This window comes from Callorhinus ursinus, unplaced genomic scaffold, assembly GCF_003265705.2.
Source record: "Callorhinus ursinus isolate GAN/ISIS: 27379988/994484 unplaced genomic scaffold, GSC_fseal_2.0 scaffold37, whole genome shotgun sequence".
Classification (NCBI taxonomy): domain Eukaryota; kingdom Metazoa; phylum Chordata; class Mammalia; order Carnivora; family Otariidae; genus Callorhinus; species Callorhinus ursinus.
The window spans coordinates 8,483,349-8,506,842 of record NW_027397099.1 but is presented as its reverse complement, the minus strand read 5'-3'; the positions used below and the strand labels follow the sequence as shown (position 1 = coordinate 8,506,842).

At 44.3% G+C, this 23,494-nt stretch overlaps 1 protein-coding gene across 4 annotated transcripts in view; it reads right to left on the bottom strand.

The window, feature by feature from the left end:
- CDH11 (cadherin 11) overlaps positions 1-23,494 on the bottom strand; it is a 145,141-nt gene that overhangs the window by 70,206 nt on the left and 51,441 nt on the right. For all 4 annotated transcript variants that reach the window (XM_073880193.1, XM_073880194.1, XM_073880196.1 and 1 more), the window contains exon 2: positions 10,779-10,903. The gene's annotated coding sequence lies outside the window, so the exon portion shown is untranslated. The remainder of the gene's footprint in view (positions 1-10,778; positions 10,904-23,494) is intronic.

Below are 23,494 nucleotides of genomic sequence, written 5' to 3'. Positions count from 1 at the left end.
AGTGGACACAAAGTGCTGAGCCCCTGAGGCTGGAAAGGGACTGGGCCAGTTCAAGGGACAGTGATACGTGGCTGAGTGGACAAGGTGAGGGTGCAGAGGTAGGGAGCGATCGTGTCAGGGACGGCACTGATGGCGCAGTTAGGGTTACATTTTGTTCTGATTAAGAGGAAGGTCGTGAAATATTTTTAAGGCAAGACGAAGGGCAATGGCAATCACTCTCCAAGCTCTTACTCCACTCTGCTGCAAATTAAATCTAGCCCTGCCTCCCCTCCATCTTATCTTTTCAATTCAGCTTCTGAGGCTGACCTTGCTTCCTGCAGGCCTTCTTCTGTGCACCTCTCTGTCCTCCCTCTCAATACTCCTTCTGGGCAGCCACTGCAGCCCCGGCTCTCCTATTCAAGTTCCTGCCCCTCACCTAGACCTCACTCTGGGCCGTCTGAAAGGGCCAAGCGAAAGGAGCAGAGGAGTCCGATCGTGGATCAGGAGAAGGCTATTCACACGCTCTTGGAAGCAGGATTTATTCTGCAAAGCAATCAGCAAGGCTCAATGGGAAACTTCTCTTGCCCTCCACCTAAGTACAGGGGCAACCAGAACGCTCTGGCAGAAGCATGATTTAAATGCAGAAACAGGATTAAAATCTGTCTTCAGAGTAGAAGTAATTTAAGTTCCATGTCATGAGAGGCCCTTTTCTGTCTTCCCACAGTATCTTGGTGCTGAGCACAGTGCTAAGCATCCAATGAATACACATTTAGTGAAAACAATGAAGGTACAAACGAATCTGGTGCATTCATGCAGACACAAGAGGGCTTGCTGAAAAATATTCCATAGAGTTTCTGGCAGGTTAAGTTCTCTGAGATGGAGTTTCATGTGGGGATGCTTATTACGGGCTGCCCTTGAGAATAACGTGAGGGAAGGGAAGCAGGAGTGGACAGAGGGAAAAAGAAGGTGAGATGTGAAGGGGTCCTGGCAGCAGCCTCAGGTAGCCTTGCGTCGTGCTCTGGGCTAGGATGGCCCTTCTCAATGATCTCGAGGAGAACTGAGATGGTCAAACCCCTGCTGATCCAGTCATCAGATGTGGGCTGCCCCAGGAAGGGCCACGATCTTGGCTGATGCTGCCATGTGAGGCAAGTCTGGAAGGGGCTGAGCCAAGAGCACACCCACTAAATGGGACGGCCAGTCCTCCAGTGAAGAGAAGATGGGTGGCGGGGGGTGCACAGAAGTGTGGAGTTCAGAAGCAATTCTACCTACACTGAGATCTACTGTTTCTTACGGGTCCGGTATGGAAAAGGAAGGGGTGGCAATTTGGATTGGTAGGTCTGTAGTGTGATGGAGCAATGGCAGGAGTCCTAAGGGAAAAGGGACTCAGAATCATGGCTCCCTCCATACACTGGATGTGACCCTGAGCAGGAGACAACTCTGTTTCCTAGACTCTGCTTAACCTCTCTGAGCCTCAGTGTATTCTTCCAGAGAATGAGATGGAGAATGTCCACACACAGGGATCAAAGTGGGTGATGCACAAGGAAGGGCTGTACCGATGATGGGAAGGGAAGACGTTGTGCCTTTTCAAAATGGACTTGGGACAGTAGGCACTGCCTTATCTGGGAATGCCAGCCAGAAATCTCAGCAGCAGAGGGCCCAGGAGGATGGAGACCATGTCTCCTTCCTTTGAAGGCCTGTTCAGCAAGCGTGCACACATACCCCACACATTGTGATAGAAGACCCAGCATTAAACATCCAAATTCCACCTTCAAAGATCCTGCAGACTTGTAGACAAAAAATAGCAATGAGGTCACAAAGGAATACCACACAGACTTCTCCATTAGGCACTGTGCCTGGGGCCCATGATACTTTAGGGGCTCACAGGAATGTTTTTGTGCCTGCTTGTTTTTATAATTGAGATATAATTGACATATCACGTTATATTTCAGGTGCATAATATAATGATCGATATTTCTATATACTGCACAATGATCACCACAATAAATCTGGTTAACATCTGTCACCACACATAGCTATATTATGTTTCTTGGGATGAGAACTTTTAAGATCTGCTATCTTAGCAACTTTCAAATATGCAATACAGTATTATTAAGTATAGTCACCATGCTGTATGTTACACAATCATGACTTATTTATTTTGTATAATGGGGACTTTGTACCTTTGGATCACCTTCACCTATTTTGCCCACCTCCCATCCTCTGCCTCTGGCAACCACCAATCTGTTCTCTTATCTGTGAATTCAGTTTTACTTGTGTTTTTTTTTTTTCCCTAAGATTCTACATATAAGTGAGATCATATGGTATTTGTCTTTCTCTGACATATTTCTCTTAGCATAATGCCGTCAGGGTCCATCCGTGTTGGTGCAAATGGCAAGATTTCCTTTTTTATGGTTGAGTAATCTTCCATTGTGTGTGTCTGTGTGTGTATATACACAACACATTGTCTTTATGCACTCATCTGTCTATGGGCATGAAGGCTGCTTCCATGCCCTGGCTATTATAAATAACGCTGCAATGAACATGGGGGTGCATATATCTTTTCAAGTTAGCATTTTTGTCCCCTTTGGGTAAATACCCAGGAGTGGAATTGCTGGATCACAGGGTAGTTCTATTTTTGAGTTTTTGAGGGACCTCCATACTGTTTTCTGCAGTGGCTGCACCAATCTACATTCCCACCAAGGGTGCACAGGGTTCCCTTTCCTCCACATCCTCAGCAATGTTGTAATTTCTTTTAAAGCCAGAAGGAAATTAATTGGCCTTTTAGGGTAGAAGATTATATACATATTTATACCAAAGCAATCATAAAATATATATATATATATATATATATTATTTTTGGTAATAGGAGCTCTTGAAGGTTAAGGTGACTGGGGCCCATGGAAGGCATGTTGAGACCCCCAAGGAGCCAAGGCATTCAGGGGAAAGAAGTGACAACCTGTTTCACAGGGGCCAGGAAACCCCATCTGGAGAGGATTCTTCCCTGCATATCCAAAGAAATGGGAACAGAGAAGGAAAACCCATGCAAGGGAATCTGGAGGGAAGCGTCCCAGTGAGTCCCAGGGCTGCCAGCAATAAGCTATGGAAGGAGAGTAAAAGGGATGACATGGGGAGTGGAGGCTGGGTCCTGGCGGTCTTACAAGCAAAGCGCCCTGTAATTTATCCTGTGAGGGACCACGGTCTTCTGAAACTTAAGGTTTTAGACTTAAGCAACTTTGGATTTTGGAGAAATCCTGCAGCAGCTTGGAGAAGAAGCGCTGGGAAGCCGGCAGGGATCTGGACGAGCTCCCAGGAGCCCGAGCGCCAGCCACCCCGGCCGGTCCCGTGTGAGCACAGGCTGCTCACTGCCTTTGCGGGTCCCGCTCCAACCCTTGACTAGAGTGAAACCACATCAGCGATAAAGGCTTTTTCTTTCTTTGCCCAAAGCCTAATGTAAATGGGTGAGGGACAATGAATAACAATCCTCCTGGGTCTATTTTTCAAGTGGAGATTCTGAAGGGAAACTGGGGAGTGTTGAGAGGTCCAAAACAGTATCTGTTCTAGACAGGAACACAGTACTTGGGGAAACTTACAAGATACTCATTTAGAGAGGCACCTTCTCACCTAGCCTTTCCTTGCAAGTCTATAGCCAGATCTTTTACAATTCATTTTCTTAAAAAAAAAAAAAGTATAAGAACTGTTGCTGTGGCAACGTAACAGCATTTGGAATGGTACTTAGATTCTAAAATTCAGAGCCTCTTGAAAAGATGAACTCACTGGCCCCTCCACAATATTTCTAAAGCTTCCAAATAGAGGCATCTGCCAGGTGTCAGGCTTCAGCCTTCTAGATCCTCAGCAGACAAAATTAATTGGTGGCAGATTTTGGTATGGCTTGTTACCTTTCCTCCTCTGCTCTCTCAAACTTCCTTGAGCTCTGAGTCCCCCACAGGGCACAGGGTAATTTGGGTTAGTAGCCTCTGGAGGAAAGGCTTAGGAATCACATGAGGCCAGGGAGGGCTGACAGGCAATAGCCTGATTTTTGTCCTGAAACAGTGGGAGCAGCGGAACCTTCCTGATGGAACATAAGGAAACAGGTAGACTTGGAGGTCAGGGGACACCCTCTCACGGGCATATGAGTTCCATGAAAATAGGAACCATGATGGTCTTATTCACAGGTGCACATGTTGGAATTAGGACAAAGCAAACAGTCAAGAGATATGTGTTTAATGTATGAATGAATGGGTGGATGGCCAGGAAGTCAGTCCTTAGAGATTCTACCCCATCACTGTCAGGTTCGCCTGCTTTCTTCCGCTGTGATATGTCTATATGTCTGCCACCCGACAGATCACCATCACAGTCTGCAAAGAGCATGTACAGGTCTTGACACAAAGCATGAAAGAGTGCCATGAAGGCTTTCAGTAATTATTTGATGAGTGAATGAATGAATACCTGAAAACTATCCTCCTAGGCCCAGAGCCCTTGACGGCAAAACCATCTCCCACTGTCTTCTTGGGTTACTTCCTGCCCGTCACAGTATTCAAAGTCCCTCTCATGGAGAATACAAACTGTCCCTTGCCATGTAATGCATAGAGGAAGCACAGAGATAACTTGAGCAGTGCTCAGGGGCTTTGATCTTTGAAAGGAGGGAATCCTACACCAGGCTTGGGGTGGCCCTGTTGAAGCCGACAAATAGAAGAAAAGAGTCACTATCTAAATGGCTGGTTGTTGGAAATGAAGTGATCAGATTTTAACAGGGCAGTGTGTTCCCACCCTGGACTACTGGGCCCAGAAGTGCAGAGAGCATTCTCACCTGCCCGAGAGACACTCACCTCTTGCTGAGGGAGCACTTGACAAGACAGGGCAAAACCTTTCCCAAAGCTGAGCACAAGGTGGGTATCAAGTGGCCCGAAGGAGGGCCGTTCCTGACATCTCCATCCTGGAGGGGGATTTGCTGCTCATTGCATCTCAGAGCAACTGACACGGAGTGGAACATGTTCTAGATTTCAAGTTGTACCTGGGTTGTCTCAGGAAGTAAGGGCTCCAGAAAGGAAGCTCACACAGGTCTCTGGGAAACCGACATCTCGGCTGTATCTTAATTAGGGATTAAATCCGTACAATCATTGCACGGAACATGGTAAAATGATTAAAAAAAAAGTGATTTCAGATTAAGGGTTTCTAAGAACCCATTGTATTATTTTTGCAACTTTCTGCAGGTTTGTAATTTTTCTTAATTTTAAAAAAGTTTGGGTGCCTGGGTGGCTCAGTTGGTTAAGCAACTGCCTTTGGCTCAGGTCATGATCCTGGAGTCCTGGGATTGAGTCCCGCATCGGGCTCCCTGCTCAGCAGGGAGTCTGCTTCTCCCTCTGACCCTCCCCCCTCTCATGTGCTCTCTCTCTCTCATTCTCTCTCTCAAATAAATAAATAAAATCTTTAAAAAAATAAAAACAAAAAATAAAGTTTAAAATCAAAGGAGAGCAAGTAAAATGAATAAGGGGAAACACTTAATAAAGTTTTCTTTTTCTAGAACAGTGTGCATAACAGTGTCTATGTTAGAGACCCTCTACATATACAGATGTGGAGAAAGTGACTCTGTGGATATGCGTGATTGTAACTGTCCAGAAAATCTGTGGACAGTCACATAGGAATCCAAAAATAGTAGCTGCTTCCGGGTAAGGAAATTCATGGATGAGATGATAGGCACTGAAGGAGACTGAATTCTCTGTAGACCTTTTGTCACCTTTTGAATTTCAGACCATCTTCATCCATTTAACTGTCTTATCTACTTAAAGATAATAAAGAAGAAAACAAATCACCTAGTCACAAAACACTGGCTCAAGAAATTAGGTAGTGCTCTCTCTCTAGAACTTCTGTACTGCAAAATCCTTGCTGATCTTTTCTGACTCGTGCTCCATGTCTAAACCCAAAGGTCACCTCCCCACTGAAGATTCTCCTGATTTCCTCTATCAGAATCAACCCCTCTGTGCTGCCATGGAAGCCTAGACTTGTCTAGAAGGAACTATGCACCATGGTTATTTGTCAGCCAGCTGGGCTCCATCACAAGAAGGGAGGTCCTTCAAAGGCATGGCTAGTTTCACTGTTGTATCCCCAGATACATGTGCATTTGGCCCACTGTTTTATTTCCAGTACCTAATCCGATGGCTAAAACAAGAACAGTTCTCAAGAGATGGCTGATAAGTGAACAGATCCAGGGCTCTCTTTGCCTCTCCCAATGTGTTACCTCTCGCTCAGTGTACACATTCAGCTGCATTCTAATGCATTAGCCAGAAGCCGCTAGGTCTCCTTTATAACCCAAGTGGATATTTAGGACATGGCCATACCAAAAGAATTATAATATAATTGCCCTCCAACTTTGTTAAGACTGGAAGGCAAGCTACAAAAGAACTGGAAGAGTCTGTGCTCAGGAGGAGAGACCTTGGCTCTACCCATTGTAAAGCACGTGTCCCTTAGCAAGTTGATTTTAACCTCTCTGAACCTCAGGGTGCTCATCTATAAAAGAATCACGAAGACTTCACATACCACTCAAAGTTCTGGTGATGTCCAACAGGATTGTGGATGTAAAGCACGTAGCCCAGTGCCTGCCCATGGGTGTGCTCGTTAAGTATCAGCTCTCACCGTTATTATCAGGAGTGGCCTCTGCATTTTGTTCATCATTAGTTAAAGCAAGATGAAAGATCCACAACTGTGGTTGAAGTGTTTCCCTTCGGTATTGATGTAGGCAAAGATAGGACCCTCATGCTGCCTGGCCCATGAGAGCTTCCTATAATTCTTAGCTGACTGCAGGACTGACAGTCATATCCTACACACCAAAGATCTGCAAAGGAGTCAGCGAGTGGACTGAGTGTCTGCTTTTTTATCCAAGTGACAGATACTTGGCCTCTTTCTCCACAGTGGCCTACATCCCGAAATAGGAAATGTGCATTCACAGACAGACCCAGCAGGTACAGGGGGTTGGAAGGCGGGCTGCCAACATTTCAAACTGTCAGGGACAAAGCAGAGCCTGGTGGATACTTCAGCACAGGTGAGCTGCCTCCCCCCTCCCCCACCAAGCAGCTTTTTGGGGATTGATTTTTATGCAACTGAAAGATAATTGGGTGACCTAGGACCACTAGCCCCTGCTGATGATCACTCAGGAGGATCTCCATGTGTGGAAGCTTTTCTTGAACATAAGGGCAAATAACTTTTCACTTGAAGACATTCCTATCTGTGCCCAAGTGCCCTACTATAAAAGCCCAGTGAGGTAGCAGGGCTGAGAAGCCCTAGCCTGTGGCTAATCCCCAGGTAAGTCCTCCCCTGCGCTGAGGAGGGCCACAAGTGAAACGTGTCAGGGATGAAGCTCAAGTGGATCTCCCTGGAGGTCAGCCCGAGAGCTGATCTTGCAAGCCCAAACCACTTCCCTACCATTTGTTAAAAGCCTTTCTCTTTCTTTATCCCTGTCTCTACCCCATCTCTCTCTTTTTCCTTCCTGCCTGGATTTTGAGCACTTTATACAGAACAACTTGGCTGTCAGCTCCTCGAGGAAAAGGGAAGTGCCCTTTTGACTCTGGCTGTGTGCACAGCACACCACAGGTTCTTTCAAGAAATGCTGCCTTTGCAACACCTGGGTGGCTCCGTTGGTTAAGCGTCTGCATTCAGCTCGGATCATGATCCCAGGGTCCTGGCATCGAGCCCCGTGTCAGGCTCTCTGCTCAGCGGGGAGCCTGCTTCTCCCTCTCCTTCTGCCTGCCGCTCTCCCTGCTTGTGCTCGTTTTCTCTCTCTCTCTCGTGCTCTTTCTGTCAAACAAATAAATAAAATCTTAAAAAGGAAAGAAAGAAAGAAAGAAAAAAGAAAAAGAAACACTACTCTTGTGAACTGATGGGGGAATCAAGAATCTGAGTCTGGAGCCTAAGTTGTTGGTTAATCTTGTTTTGTTTTTCCAAAACCTTACAGTATAATCATGAACAAGTCTTTCCTTTCTTCAAGGAAAAAAAATCCTCTCTGTAAAACAAGAATCTTTGCCAGAAAGAGAAAACGGCCATTCTGTCTGCTTTTTAATGTTACGAGCATTAGAATAGTTTACCTTCCTCTCCGTGGAAAAAAGCTATGCAGAACTCTTCTAAATAAGCGTTCTTAATTTCTAAGTAGAAAAAAAACTAGCATGTTTCCTAGAAGATAAATTAAATTCAAGTGCTTTCTATTTAGCTTCTGACTCTGCTTCATTGATACCTCATTCTAATTGTCCCTAGTATCTAGAAAAATGGGAAATGTCAGTTGCATGTTCTATTGAAGAATTCACAGAGCCAATGAAATGAAGAGACCCATTTGGCTTGGCAGCAATGAGATGATCATCACTCTCAGACATGTCTACAGGAGGGCTGCGTCTCATCTGCTGAGCCAGGCTTTGGAGCAAATGAGTGCAAAATATGCTAATTTGAGGGGAGCCAGTCGTACACTCCAGATCTTATGGGTGCCTCTGCAGGGAAGTGCCGCTCTGCTCCCTCATCAGCTTATTCCCGTAACAAACACGGACCAGAGCATGGCAGAAACAGTTTAAGGAGTTCCCCAAATTGAAATTTTGTCCTCGAACAGTGCACATTCACATATGAGTGTATAACACCTAGAAAATCACCAAAGGTTTACGAGTCTAGTCACAGGGATGACCATTTTTTGTCACAAAAGCTTGCGTGGGATTCAGGGGAAAAGTCCCGCCTCCTAGGCTGGAACTGGTTGGTTGTTTTTTGGTCCATAACAGAGCAGATTTATTCAGGGGTAAGAGAAAAGAGGGGTGTGGTAAAATCCATTAGCTCTAGCTAAAATCAGACTTCTCAAAGATAAAAATTTCCAAGGACAAAAATTATGCCAATATGGCCATAGGCAAGTTACTTATCCTTTCCAAGACTCAATTTTCTTATTTAGCAAATCTTGGACATTTATAGTACCCACTGCATTAGGTTTTTGTAAGGATTCGTGGGAGACGATGTCTTTAAATATCTTATTTGCCTGACGTGTACTAAGCACTAGATACCTGTTAACTGTCATTATTATGACTTTTCTCTGTTGTAATATTAGCTCCCCTTCCTCATATTCTATTCAAAGTATTCTTAAAGTCTCTATTCATATGTTTAATAAATATTTATTGAGAATCTACTTTGGGCCAGATACAGTGGTTGCAACTAGGAACACAGTGCTCCCCAAATAAGTCCTGCTCTCAAGAACCTCCAGGTCCAGCCGGGAAGATAGGTAATTAAACAGATAATCACAGCCCACTGTCAAAATCACAGTAAATGGTATAATATCAGACTACTAAAGTATTGTCTAGGAGACACCCATAGCTCAGTCTTCAGGGATTGAAGAGAAATACTTAGAGATAGTGAGTTCCAAGCTAAGATATAAAGTGAGCAAGAGTTGGCTTGTGAAGAGAGAGAGAGAGAGATCATGGGGCTTTGGGAAAGTGACAGGTATGCCCTACAGTAGATCCCACAGTGGATGTGTCTAGTAAGGGCTGAGTGTGCAAAGAGAATGGCTGAGAGATGAGTCTAGACAGCAAAACAGTGGCCCTATCCCTGAAGGGGTCCTAGAGACTTACTAAGGAATCAGATCTCTGACACTGAAAAGATTAAGTAGGAAAGTAACATAATACTTGGACGCAGGGACATTGCTCAGTATTTGTATGGAAGATGTATCATGCTGGAGATGAAGTAACCCCAGAGGCAAAATGACCTGTCAGGCAGCAATTGCAATAACTCTGGAGAAAGAGGACCAGGCTCATGTTTGGAGGATGGCAGTGGGGAGAGAGAGAAATAAAAAAATATCTCAGAGATAATCAGAGTAGCACCAGTAGGAATCAACAGGAATAAATTGCTCTTGGAGGTAAGGGATTGAGAGGCATATGGTACCCCTCCCATGTTTCTGATCTGGGTGAGTTTTGATGCTACCCTGAAATATGACACACAGGACAAAGTGAAGGTTGAGAGGAGAAAACCATGACTTGTATTTGGCCTCTGAATTTAAGACACCTGGTGGACATCCTCATGGAGATGAGCCATAGACATAAGGATGGATGGATCGAGAACCCTAAAATGTAGGGAGTCATGCCAATAGAATTAATTCTTATATTTCTATCTGGATATTTGGATGTCCTATAAAAATAGCTCTAGTTGCTGCTGAGAAGATAGGAGGTAAATGGATTCATAAAATCCTAAAACTTAAGAACTGTTAATGACCCTAGGTCCAACTACCCTGTGGCTCAGAAAATGCTCATTAATCTCAGGGCACAGGGACAGTGAATGGCAGAGCTGGGCCTGGGAGCTGAAATCAGCCTTTTGGCTTATCTTGTGGTCTGCCTTTTGAGGTCTAAAAGGTTCAGCCTCCTGGCCATGGGATATAAGCCACCTTGTTCATATTTATAGAATTCTCTTCAAAAGAAGAAAAGGAGGAAGAAGCAACATGGCAATTGTCTTAGTCTGTCTAGCTGAGTCTTTGCTAAAGAATCCCTTTTAGTTCCTTCTTTCTACTCTGAACCTTCTATAGTCATCCCTCCCCCCACCAAAAAAAAAAAAAAAAACAAACCAAACAACAACAAAAACGATCATCCTTGTACTAGTATGTATCAGGTGTTCAATAAAGAGAACCCAAGAACAACAGTGAATAATCACATTCCTCAAAGCCTAAGTAGGCCAACTTCCCTCTAAGATTCTGCTTTCGATTTGGTGCAGATTCAAACAAAGGCAGGTTGGAGGGAGGGGCCTGCTGGGCGTCACTTCCATCTCCACATTCATAGTACAGTAAAGTAGCTCCATCTTACCTTCTTCACCCATTGGATACTTGCTGCCAATTTCTATAACACACTCCACCCATCTGATTGGTCGCTCAACAAATGACAACCGGAACGAGTGTCACAGGGCCACTGAGCCGAAAATACAGTGATTTCTGCAAAAAGTGAAAGGATCATTATTAACCTAGAGGTGACATGAATCAATAAAATGACACAGTCCTAGATACTGGGCACACACAGTTGCGTAAATAGACTTTTTCCTTAGAGGAGAATAGTCCAAGTGTGGAGAGAGAGATGTAAAGAAATTCTCACACTTGTGTGAAAAGTGAGAAAAAATTTGCCATGGGTTTAGAGCTACCAAAAGGTGATGTGACTCACTATATGTGCTTTTGGTATTTTGACAAAAAGATAAGAGCAGCCATCCATCCAACTTCTTACACCATGCTACGGACATCACATCCATTTGTTCCAGCACTAGCAACAAACCTGTAGGGGCGATATCAACTCTTGGAGCCAGTTTCTGAGAGAACACACATTCTATCTGAGTCCAAAGTAGGTACCGTCCCTCCGCAAGGGACAAGCAGTGTTCTGGTGCTGCCGGAGCCTCGTGGAGTGACAGTCTCAAGGGCAAAGAGAGACAGGGGTGGTGGCGGTGGTAGGAGATGTCATCCCTACCCCAGCGGAGCTGAGCCCTGGGCTGACAGAGCCGCAATTCTTCATCAAGACTACATTTCTCTCCGCCCCCTCCCGCACTACAGCACACTCTGATTTCTGTGTGGGGGCTGTGTTCTGCCTGGATTCTGGTCTGATTCATCTTCATATCTCCCAAAGTGTTTAACACATTTCCTAGCCCAGAGCAGCTGTTCAATGTATATCTGTTCAGTGAATGGAGAGGAATACAGAGTGTCTGAACAGCTGTTGTCTTCAAAAACTGAGGCACTGAACCAAGGAAGGTGGTGGCTGGCATAGCCGTAACACAATGGCATAAAGTCTTTCTTGAATGTCCTTCATCTCTAGGGCTTCTACCTTCTAGGATCAACCCAGGCAGCATTAAGAAGTGAAATAGCTCTGGGGCACCTGGGTAGCTCAGTCATTTAGGTGTCCAACTCTTGGTTTCGGCTCAAGTCATGATCTCAGGGTCATGAGACTGAGTCCCGTGTCAGGCTCTGCACTCAGTGTGGAGTCTGCTTGGGATTCTTTCCCCTTCCCCGTCCCTCTCCCTCTGCTCCTTCCCCTCCTTGCTTTCTCCCTCTCTCTCTAAAATAAATAAAATATTTAAAAGAAAGAAGTGAAACAGCTTCTTATTTGACTTTATTATGCTTCCTTTTTGTTTCCAAATATACTTTTCCTTATCTCATCTTGGTTCCATCCAACAGCTATTCCTCACACACCACAACTTCCCCAAACAACAGCAACAACAACAAGCAAAAACCCTTCTTGATGAAGGGCTGAAATAAATTATAAATCTCAAATGTGTCCATAGCATCTTGATTTGGTGACTGAAGCAAGAACAAGAAAATTTCCTATTGTGTGCTATTCCCAGGATGTTGAGGACAGAACAGCAATGGGGTTATTCCTAGATGAACATGAAGTCAGAGAAAAAGCCACATGGATAATTCATAGAACACATAATTGATGAAGAACCCCACTTTGTTGTTTTTTTTTAAGATTTTATTTATTTATTTGATAGAGACACAGCGAGAGAGGGAACACAAGCAGGGGGAGTGGGAAAGGGAGAAGCAGGCTTCCCGCCAAGCAGGGAGCCCGATGTGGGGCTCGATCCCAGGACCCTGGGATCATGACCCGAGCTGAAGACAGACGCCTAATGACTGAGCCACCCAGGTGCCCCAAGAACCCCACTTTGCAACCACATTACATGTTGAGCTAGTCTCCAAAAATGCCCCCCTCTCAAATGAACCATACCCCCAGATAGCCATGCTCCAGGACCCCTTCTATGTGAATCTGAGATGTCCTTGGGTCACCAATGAAACATAGCAAAGGAACACTAAGATTTCAGAAGCTGAGTCATAAGAAACCTTATAGCCTGTCTTGTGCTCTTGGAAAACTTCATCTGGGAGAAGTCAGCTGTCATGTCAAGTCTGAATACTCTAGACCCGCATGCTGTGAGGAAGCTCCAGCTAGCCATGTGGAGAAGCTGCATGGATAGAGAGAGAGATGCCCAGCCATACCTAGCTATTCTAGGCACCCAAGCTGAGGTGCCAGATGGTGAGCAAAGATGCCATCTTGGACATCCAACTCAGTCAAACCTTCATGTGTCCAGCCATCTGACAACACAGCATGAGAGACCCCAAGTAAAAACCACCCAGATGACTTCACTAAACTCAACTATAAAAAGTAATAGTGAATTGTTATAAGCCGCTAAATTGGGGACAATATGTTACTCAGCAGGGGACAACTAGTACACCATAAATGGAACAGACATTGCCACAGGCCTCACCAATGCATATCACCACTCTGGTTGTCATGAGCCCATCTGGGTATCTATCCCCACTATTCAAAGGGTAAGACTCCTGCCCAAGGTGTGCAGCCAATAACACCCAAGGTGGGACCCGAATTCAGCAGTGCAGACGTGATACCCTGAGCTCCTGGATCCCAGGATCCAGTCAGTTAATAATACAGCCGAATCTGTAGCCATTGTGCTTTTAAAAGTTTACTTCTCAAATCCATGAAAACTAATTGAACTTCCACTTGCCTCACATCATTTACCTCCCTGAAAACTATCCCCTATAAAACTCCTTTCACCAAAAGCCTGCACAGACAATTAAGAGCTTTGGAAGGAAAGCAAAAATAGCTGGGTGAATTGTCTATGAATTCCGATGACAAACATTCGAGAGAGAAGGGTTGTAGGTTCTACGGAAAATGTTGATATACAACCGCACCATGCTTCTTAGGAAAGAAAACAATGACAGAAGAAATCTTAGCTGTGGGGGCACCTGGGTGGCTCAGTTGTTAAGCGTCTGCCTTAGGCTCAGGTCACGATCCCAGGGTCCTGGGATCGAGCCCTGCATCAGGCTCCCTGCTCCACGGAAAGCCTCCTTCCCCCTCTCCCACTCCCCCTGCTGTTGTTCTCCGTCAAATAAAAAAATAAAATCTCAAAAAAAAAAAAAAAAGAAATCTTAGCTGTTTCTGTACTTTCAGCAGAGTTAATGGGAAGAGAGTTTGTTGGGTCTGAGAGGCCTGTGCATGTATGTTGCTTGTCTTCTCTTTCCGCATTGGAGTTCTTGCTTGGAATGTTCGTGTTCCCTCTTTTCCTGTCATGACTCCGCAAGACCTGGAATCTCGTGTTCCCTTCTGAGCCATGGAAATCCAGCCTAGCACTGTGGCATCTACCCCTACCTACTCTCAGAGTGTCTCCCCTTCCTTTCTCAAGGCCTGCATGCCATGACTGGCCCGCTCCCCATACAGGGTCACTGCCTTCTCCCAGGTCCATCCAGGGCTGTGCTCAGCTGCCAGCAGTACTGAGCCTCCTAGGGGTATAGACATATCAAGCCATATATGACTGTAGAAAGATTGAGAAATCAGGAAAAAGAACACTGAGAAGCAGCATGGAGAAATCCTTAGTGAGCCTACAAAAAGCAAGGAGAAAAGCCAGGGTAAGGATGGGGGTATGATTGTGGCAGATATCTCCTGCTGAGCTCTGAGTGTTCAGAAGGCTCAGTACATGGAAGTCCGTAGGCTTCCCTTTGACCCACGAGTCACACTGCTGTCCCTCTCTGAGGATCTCTGCTCCAAATCAAATGCCTTGGCTTATCGATCTACATGTATGGGTCCTTTTCAAGAATGTGGACTCAGCCAGCCCAGGCATGGGCTAGGATCACTGTTAAGAGTACAAGGGCAACAAAAACAACAATATGTAGTTCTAGGGTTGGGGGAGGGTAAGGGCTGAAAGTATACATACATTTGGGTTAAAACAGTCCCCACCTCACTGACTCCATCAACACGATGTCAACATGATCCTGGGACACTTACGGTGTATGCAGTGCCGGTGCAGGTAGGGCACGGGGGTGGCAGGTGAAAAGGGAAAGAGTTGTCACTAAGTGGAGCAGGGGAGCCCAAATATAGAGACAGCTCCATTTTACAGATGAAGAAATCGGCTAAGCCGTAAGTGCCCAGTGCTTAGAGCAGGGAAGCAGCTTGACTGGACTGGATCACCAACAATCCATTCCTCTCCTGCCAGATTTAAGAACCCACAATGAAACCTATGTCCTGGGGTAAATCATACCTACCCCTCTAGTACATCACCCCGGAAAACTTCTACTTTTTGCTAAAACAATGCAACAGGGAATTTCCAGTACTTTGGTAGGGGGCTGACTGAAACAAACTATGATTAAATAGATCGCTATTAAATAAACAAATGAAACACCAGGCTTCTAAGACTGCTGTGTTTTGGCAAAGAAGTCAAGCAAAGGCCATATGATTTTCTCTTGTAATGGAAAGACCAAGTCGTTTTGCTGATGTCGCTGTGTCTTCTTGCTCCTTGGGTGGGAGAAGGGGCAGCAGGGAGGCAGCTGACTGCGGGCACCCTGTAACAGGGGCTTCTTCCTATGGTACATGAACGTGTTCCTGACATTGCTGAAGGGATGAATACACTCAGTTAATAATCGTCATTGGGTGTTTCTCTTTCCTGTTATCGCCAAAGTTCCAAAACCATATGGTGAAACATATTTTGTAAGATAGGTTTATAGATTTTGAATTTTTTGGAAAAAAAAAAGCAGGGATGACGCCCCATGTCTGACCGTAATTACAAGAAAACATCCGAAAAGACATCCTGGGCTCCAAATGGATTTGACACAGTGGCCCTTTAAATCAAACTCTTAACATGATTATCTTTATTTCTCTTTAGCAGTTTTTCTAAGTAAGCCATGCCTTTAGAGGCACCTAATACAAAGTGACAACCTTCCCCGTTTTCCAAAGCACCGATGGACTGGCGTAGAGAGAGTCCATTGTCACCATGGTAATTACCGCACAATACCTGGCGGCCAATGGACAGTCAGGAGGCTCAGGCAGCGGCTGAATCCGGCATTGTCCAGGCCCGATAAAAAGATTAGAAGCCCTGAAAAGCCGGGGAGCGGGATCTCACAGCTCTCTCGCTGGGCCCTGAAAGGCCCATTGTGCTACCACCATAAATTCTGGGTTCTCCGAGCACTTGACAACTGAAGCCGGGGACAATAGAATTCTTGTGTCCAACAAAACACTCCTTGTCCAATGCCAGTCTTATCAGCCGCATTTACAAATGTCTTTCGTTGTACCCAAATAATTCCCTATTAGAAGGACTATTGGGAGCAGAACTAAATAAATATTCACAGCCTTTGTAATATCGTTGGGAAATGAATAAACAAACAGTCATCTAGCATATGAGCAAGCCTCCTGCTACTCTACATTTTATCTCTATTTCTTGCCCAAATGATGTCGGTCGTTTTCGATTTCTCTTCGTTAACATATCAACAGCTGTGATGCTAGAAACTCGTTTTATTGGCCACCTACTATATACCCCCCATATACATTTGCCTTGGTGCTTCTACATGCAATTTTCTTTTCACTGGTCTTGCCAACAGCCCGGGGCGGGGGCGGGGGGGGGCTTGTTTTATTTGGTTCCTACCTCCTAAAAGAGAAAGGAATGCAATGTCAGAGAAGTTAAATAACTTACCCAACGTACCAAAGCTAATTAATAGTAAAATAAGAACTCCAACCTAGATTTTCCTGACTCCTAAGGCTCTGCCTTCCCGCTATGCCTTGGTGGTTTCTCTACTGAATAAAAAAGGAATAAAACATCAGAATAAGGGGAAAATCTAAGCACATCCACCATAAAAGTCACAAATATACATGGAGTCTGTTTATGTACTGTTATAGAACCTGAGAACACGTAGAAGAGAAGGAAAAGAAAGAAGCTTTCTTCAAGAGAGTATATTTTATTTTTGCCCTAGAATGCCAGCAATTTTACATTTTAACCTTTTGAGGGGAGGGAGAAGTGGCAAGCAAATAAAAATGAATACAACCCAGCTTCAGGAAGGTTTCAGGGATGTCTGTATGGTCAACTGGTAAAGTTTTAGAAAGAATCGCTGGGATAAACAAAGCAAGCAGAGCACATGCAATCACAAAAGCTCAGAACAAAATTCATGTCTCCTCCTGCAGTTTATTTTATTTTGCTTATCTGTCTCCTTGTTGTGAATGAACAAGTATCTCAGCATTTGACAGTAATGCACATGGCAAAACAGAAACTCCTTTCCTGATGGAAACACTTCCTAGAGGACAACAATCTTTACATTAAAGAAATATGACAATATTAAAACACTAAGTGGTTCCCTGTCAGGTCAGGAGATGTCTACCCTGGTTAACACAGCTTATGCATTTCTCCCCGGTCTGACCCCAGCCTCACCTCCTGCCCAAGTAAGGCCTGCTATACTCCGATCCCAGCAGGCTGTGCACCTCTGTTCCTCTAAATTTCTCCCCCAAGGAGAGCTCTTTTTTATTGTGTCTGTTGCCCCTTCCAATGTTGCATCCAAGGAAACATTAAGCTTCTTGAAGACAGAAAGATGAGATGTAATATCTTATGCTCATTTTTGTCTGGCCTGGGTCAGTACCAGGCTAACCCTCTACAGAGCTCGGCTTATTGGACACATAGATGAATGGTACTAATTAAATGAAGAACAACCATAAAACTGTATTTTAAAAATTTTAACACATGAAAATCTACCCTTTTTATCTACTTGATGTTAAAGCACAGGTATAATTTCTATTTTTTTTTTTTTTTAAGGACTGTAATGATGTCCTCACTTGGCCCAAATTCTGCAGCCTAGCTAAAAGCTGTTTTGATTTGTTTTCTAAAATAGTTAAAATCTATACCTAAAAATAGGCTATCATTTTGCAAACAATTGGCTATTAACAAGACTGGGTAACCAATAGGTACTTCCTGACTGACTGACGGCAAATCCATGGGTTTGTGTAAGAACTGAGTTTGAAAAATGTGATCGATATTTCCCAAATACTTCAGATGCCAAGTGAAGCATTTAATCATCTTTGAGGATTTAAGGGTATGGTTATAGTCATGTACACATGATGTGAACTATTTCAGCTCTTCTATACCCCCGAGAGCCAGGTGTTATGTAGACACAACTTAATCCAAGCAGGCAAAGATGATTTCTAACGTTTATTGAGAGTTTGTCACTGGGCTAAGTGTGTGTGTGTGTGTGTAAAACAATCTTATACATCAGGTACTATGATTTTATTTCATAAGTAGGAAATTGATGATAAAAAAAAGGTGAAGTAAAGCTGCCCTCATTCACCGAGCTATAAAGCAGTGAGGCCAGGATTTGGACACATGGAGTTTAAACCATAGCAATTCATCCAACGGCCATACTCAACTGCTCTCAGCAGACATAAACTAGGGCACTAATTTAGGGAAGTAGTCCAGTGATTTTTTTTTTAAGTGACCAGTGACTATATCACTTTACCAGACTACTGAACTATCCAGAGAGAGAGAGAGAGAAAGACAGAGAGCAGCCCCTGACGAGGGCCCTCCAAAGAAATGATGAACAGTATATAACCCAAAGCCTGAGACTTTATATTGAACAGTTTATCAAATTTGGGGAACTTCCATACAACCAAGGAATCAACTCATTTGCAAAACACCATATTCATAGTCAAAGAAGTATACACACACACACACACACACACACACACGAGTTTTTGCTGTGTGCTGGAAGTAGTCACCGTCTGCTCTCACCTCTCAAAGTCAAAAAAGCAAGCCGCACTGTCCATAGCAATGCGAATGATTTATGATATAATAGGAGAGCATTCCCTCTGGGGCCATTATGCTTGGAAAAAAACAAAACAAGTTTTCTCAAAATTAAGTGGGGCCATCCTTTTGCAATGTAAAATTAAGCTAAGAAAAAAAATGCCATTTTGTTATTTACCTCTTCTGAGACAAAGATTCTGAAGATATAAACTGTACACATTGATAATGTTCATAAGCATCACAAAGGAAAAAGCATGTATGTTTTCTTGCCCATTACATATCCATTGTTACAAAGGTGCATGCTAGGTGCTCCCAGGTAGCTTTGGAACAATTGAGCTGGTGAATGAAGAATTGTGTCCCTGATCCTGAGGTCTCACCTATTTGCGAGCGCACTGAAGGTCCACAGTGGGTGGTGCCTTATACTTTTCTTCAGGTACAAATTTGAATTTGGCCACAGAGGGGCTGACACGAGCCAGCGAGCAAGTCTAGCAGGCACTGTGCATCCTCATTGCACCTCATTAAGTACAGTGGATTCATTCAGGGGCGGCAGGGGAAGTGGGCCATTAAAATGTTTCAGTTGTAGTTTGCTGCACTTTATCGGTGGCATAAAATTCTTCACTTGTATGCACAAATTTTGACATTCTTAAAGATCTGGGGGAAATCCACATGCCAATATCAAGAATTTAGCATCCCCTTAGAAAGCTTTATCTAGGCTGCTCCCCCAGAATTCACCTCCCAGACTCATAGATGCACACACATCCTCGAAGTTTCATTTCTTTCCTTCTTTTGTTTTCATCTTTTTTAAAATACTCAAATAATTACAAATAAAGTCTGCTTTTACTAATCCCATTGATAAGAACCAAGTAATAAAGACAAAAACAGCATTATCAACAGCTTTGAAGACTTGGGTCATCTTCCCAGACTGGGTTTGGGTCAATGATGTGGAAGTGACAGGCAAATATCCTATTAATAGTACTCGAATCAGAGGCTCTGGGACATCTGCCATTGCAACATCCACTTATTAAATCTCTTATCTTATGACTTCATCCAGGAAAACCAGGCTGGATTTTGAAGCAGGTTTACTTTATACCTTCTTGGCTTTGATATCCGTGGTTGTCTGATACTGTAAGAGTGTAAAGTTACACACACACACACACACACACACACACACTATTCACTTGTTGGTTGCTCATCTCTGGAAATAGTTAAAATACATTTCTTATCTGGCAACTTACAAAATGAATCTTGACATCAGGTACTGGGGTGGATTTGATGGTCACTAAGTTTCTTTCCTGTTCTGAGTCTACAGAATTCTATAATCGGAATAATCAGTTCCCTCGCTGAAAGCAGCCCGCCATCCTCCTGCAGAACTCTGACCACACCCAGGGGAACACTGAGCTAGAAGGATCTCTAGGTACTATTCCCTCTCTAATGGTCTTTCATGGGCCCAACCTGATGCCATGATGAAGACCATCTTTACGGGGACACTTCATGTGCAGAAGACCATGAGGACACCAGGGGTCTCCCTGTAGCTTGCTGGGGTGGTGATAAGCAGCTACAGCTAGGTTTCATAGTCCTTGACAAGATGGTCTGGTCACCTCGAAGAAAGCCAGAACACCCTGTCTGGGGGCCAAACCAAGTGGTTACATCAGCAAACAAACAGAGGGAGAGAAAGCAAGGGAGTTAGACAGATGAAGGGAAGCGGAGCTTCTGCTAGGGGGTGGGATTCAGGTCTGGCAGGCCCGTTCCCATTTGGGGTTCCACTACTCACCAGTTCCATAACTTAGGATTCTTACCTATAAAATGGACATTCTTTGGGCACACGAGATAATGTGCACAAATTATGTTATTGTTTCTGGCACTAATTTACTGTTCATTAAATATTAGCATCATCATTATTAAAGAATTTATCAGTTTTCTGTTATAAGGACTCGATATAAAGAAATATTAAAGAAATAAGTGCAATGTCTGACACAATAGGAGCCCCACAAATCACTGTGATTATTTTTGGCATTAAATGACAATGAGCCAGGACATAGGCAATTCTCTTTCAATCCAGATCTTAACAAAGAGAAAGTCTCCATTTGTAGTAATTCCCGAAAAAACCTCTCTTTTTAGAAAAGGTAGTCTCAGGTTCAGAAAAGATTCAATTATATTGTTTCTTTTAATTATATCAATTTGGGGGCTACTCTCCATTTATCACAACAGGTACTAGTTTACCATCATCAATGATAGTAGTATGATCTTCAAAAATATTTAAGAAAACCAGAATGAGTCAAAAGAAAATATTAAGTAAATAACTGTGTGGGTGCTTCCCCAATATTTTGGAGACAACCAGGAATGACTTAATGATGATTTTACGGATGGAGAGACCGAGGCCCTGAGTGGGAAGTGGGTGAAGAGGAGAGCCCACGCGGACGCTGCCTCTGGCAGCCCGTGTCTCTGCAGCATCCTCACCCATACCTCGTGCCGGAGCAGGTGTGGTCAGGACTGTGAGGAAAGATTATCGTCCTCTTCCAGGGGCAGAAATGAAATTCAAAGGAAGTGACAAAAGTCAGTCCAGACCAGACCTGGTGACGGAGGTGGGGGCAGAGTCTAGTAGCTCTCTAGGAATCCAGGTCTTCGTGGAGAAGAAACTAGGTTGAAAACTCAGAGGCACACAATCTACCTCTGTACCTCTCCCTATAATTCATGGCACTCATTTTACAAATAGCCAGTTTTATTCCAAAGGAAGTTTAAGGCTGCCTGCAAAGATGCAGGCACTACAGAAATGTATAGCGCTGCTTTACATAATAAAAGTGAGAAAAGGAGAAATGACACCACAGTATCACAACCTGAATGAAGGTTCATAGGCAGAGCTCAGGCAGAGAGGTCGTGTACCTGTCAGGCTGTGTCACACAAAGGGACCAGGATGCACAACCAGGCACAGGAACTCAGAGCCCATGAAGACAAAACTGGTCTTCAGCTCCATCACAGCCATTCCAGAGACTGATGCTAGTCAGTTTTTTATCCCATTGTTCCCCCCCAACCCAGATTACCCAACCCTGCCTTAGGCAGTGAACAACATCCTTAGTGTAAACATAATAGAACTAGAATATTTCACAGCTTACAGCAGCACCAGCACAGCAAGGACCCTCAGAGTCTCCAGCAGGTGAGGGAAGGAGGTGGGGGAGGGTGGAGGCAGCATATTTCTCCCAGGAGGACATGGGAGCCAGCCCATCCTCCACACACTGCTCTGTGCTCCAGGTTTCAAAACACTGAAGGGCTTCTGAGTCTGGCCTCCTCTGCTTTTAACAATAACCAAGCCTTGCTTTGTTCTGGGTCCTGTGCTCAAATGGCCATATTCTCTGTTTGAAAGTGGAGAAACCTGAGACACAGAGGATGGGTAACATACCCCAGTCACCCTGCTTGTCAGGGTGCAAACCCAGGTACTCCCGACTGTACTCTGACTTCTGTCCCTCGTCATCACCTGCCTTTCCCCCAGGGCAGGCCCCTCATTAGGGAGCCAGCAGGCCTTCAGCCTCACTTGGAGCAGCCACTTCCCAGAAATGACCATTTTTGCTCAATTTACCATGTTGCCCCACTCTTCCTGACTTTTCACTCCTATTTTTTGCCTTTGCACAGAATACATGTTCTCCTTCTCTTCTTCATAAATGTTCCTTGTCCTTTAAGGCCCTGGCCACGTTATTTCCTCCTGATAATCCACCTTCCTTTTCCAACATCTCACACACACACACACACACACACACACACACACACACACACACACACTCTTTCTCTCTCTCTCTCTCAACTCACCACGGCATCATCTCTATCAACCACTCATCCTGTCAATCAATGTTTCTTGCGCATCTACCATGTGCCAGATACTGGTTAAGACACTAGAGTAGCAGACAGATGGGGTTGCTATTCTTGTAGAGCATTCATCCAGTGGTAGAGTTAGAAAACAAACAGAAAAATAAACAGTCAACAATTAGTGATACAGGACACAGGAAATTTATAAAGGTTAATAAAACAGAGACTGGATCATGACTTTTTCCTCAGTCAGCACTCTCAGGCCTAGCTCAGAGCGGATGCTCAGTGTTTGATTAGATGAGAGGCAACACCTACAGCTTACAATCTTTGTCAGTCATTCAGGCCTCAAGGCCTCAGACACCTTGTTGTTCTAGGGAATCACCTTCCCAGCCATTTGTTTGCCACCCTATCCCTGTGAGCTGGTGAAAAGCAGAAACTCTGTCTTCACACTGGTTATAGATCCTGCAGTACCTACTACATAATCGTCTGCATTTACTCCAAACCATAACCACAGAGACCCAGACTTGAAATTTGAGGGACATCACAAATCATAAGACTGAGTTTTTCTGGGTACCCCAGAGGCTACGGCAGGGACTGTGGTAGGTAAGAGGGCAGTATGGGGAGGTTCTAGTACCCCACCTTCTTCCTAGTTTCTTCTATTCAATCCACAGCTATGTTTTACCCACTTTATACATATTAGGGTTTGGGGTCCAATTTTATTTACAAAAATCTGAATGAAATCCATGGAATCAAGGGAGGAAAAATAGAACTAAAGAATCTAAGAGTTAAACCACTCCTTTGAATTCTTATAGAACCTCCTTGTGAACAGATGTGCACGTTAAGATATGGACAGATGTATACAACTACAGACAGAGAGCTAGACAGTGACAGAACACACAAGTGAAGTGAAGGGATTATATATGAGGGCTGGGGGTACAAAAGTGTGGAGAAAGGAGGATAGTAGATCAGTAGTGGGATGTGTCGTCAAGGGAGGCAGAGATCTTCCCAGCCCACTGATCTATCCCTGGAACTCTGCCTTCTTGGAGATCTGACCATGCATTCATTTATTCTTCCTCTCACTTACCCAACTGTGACATGTAGAGAATTTCTATGTGCCAGTCTCTTTGCAGAGAGCAATGTGTGGAATTGGGGGCCATGTTAAGATAAAACAGAGGGAGGAGGGAGGGAGGGAGGG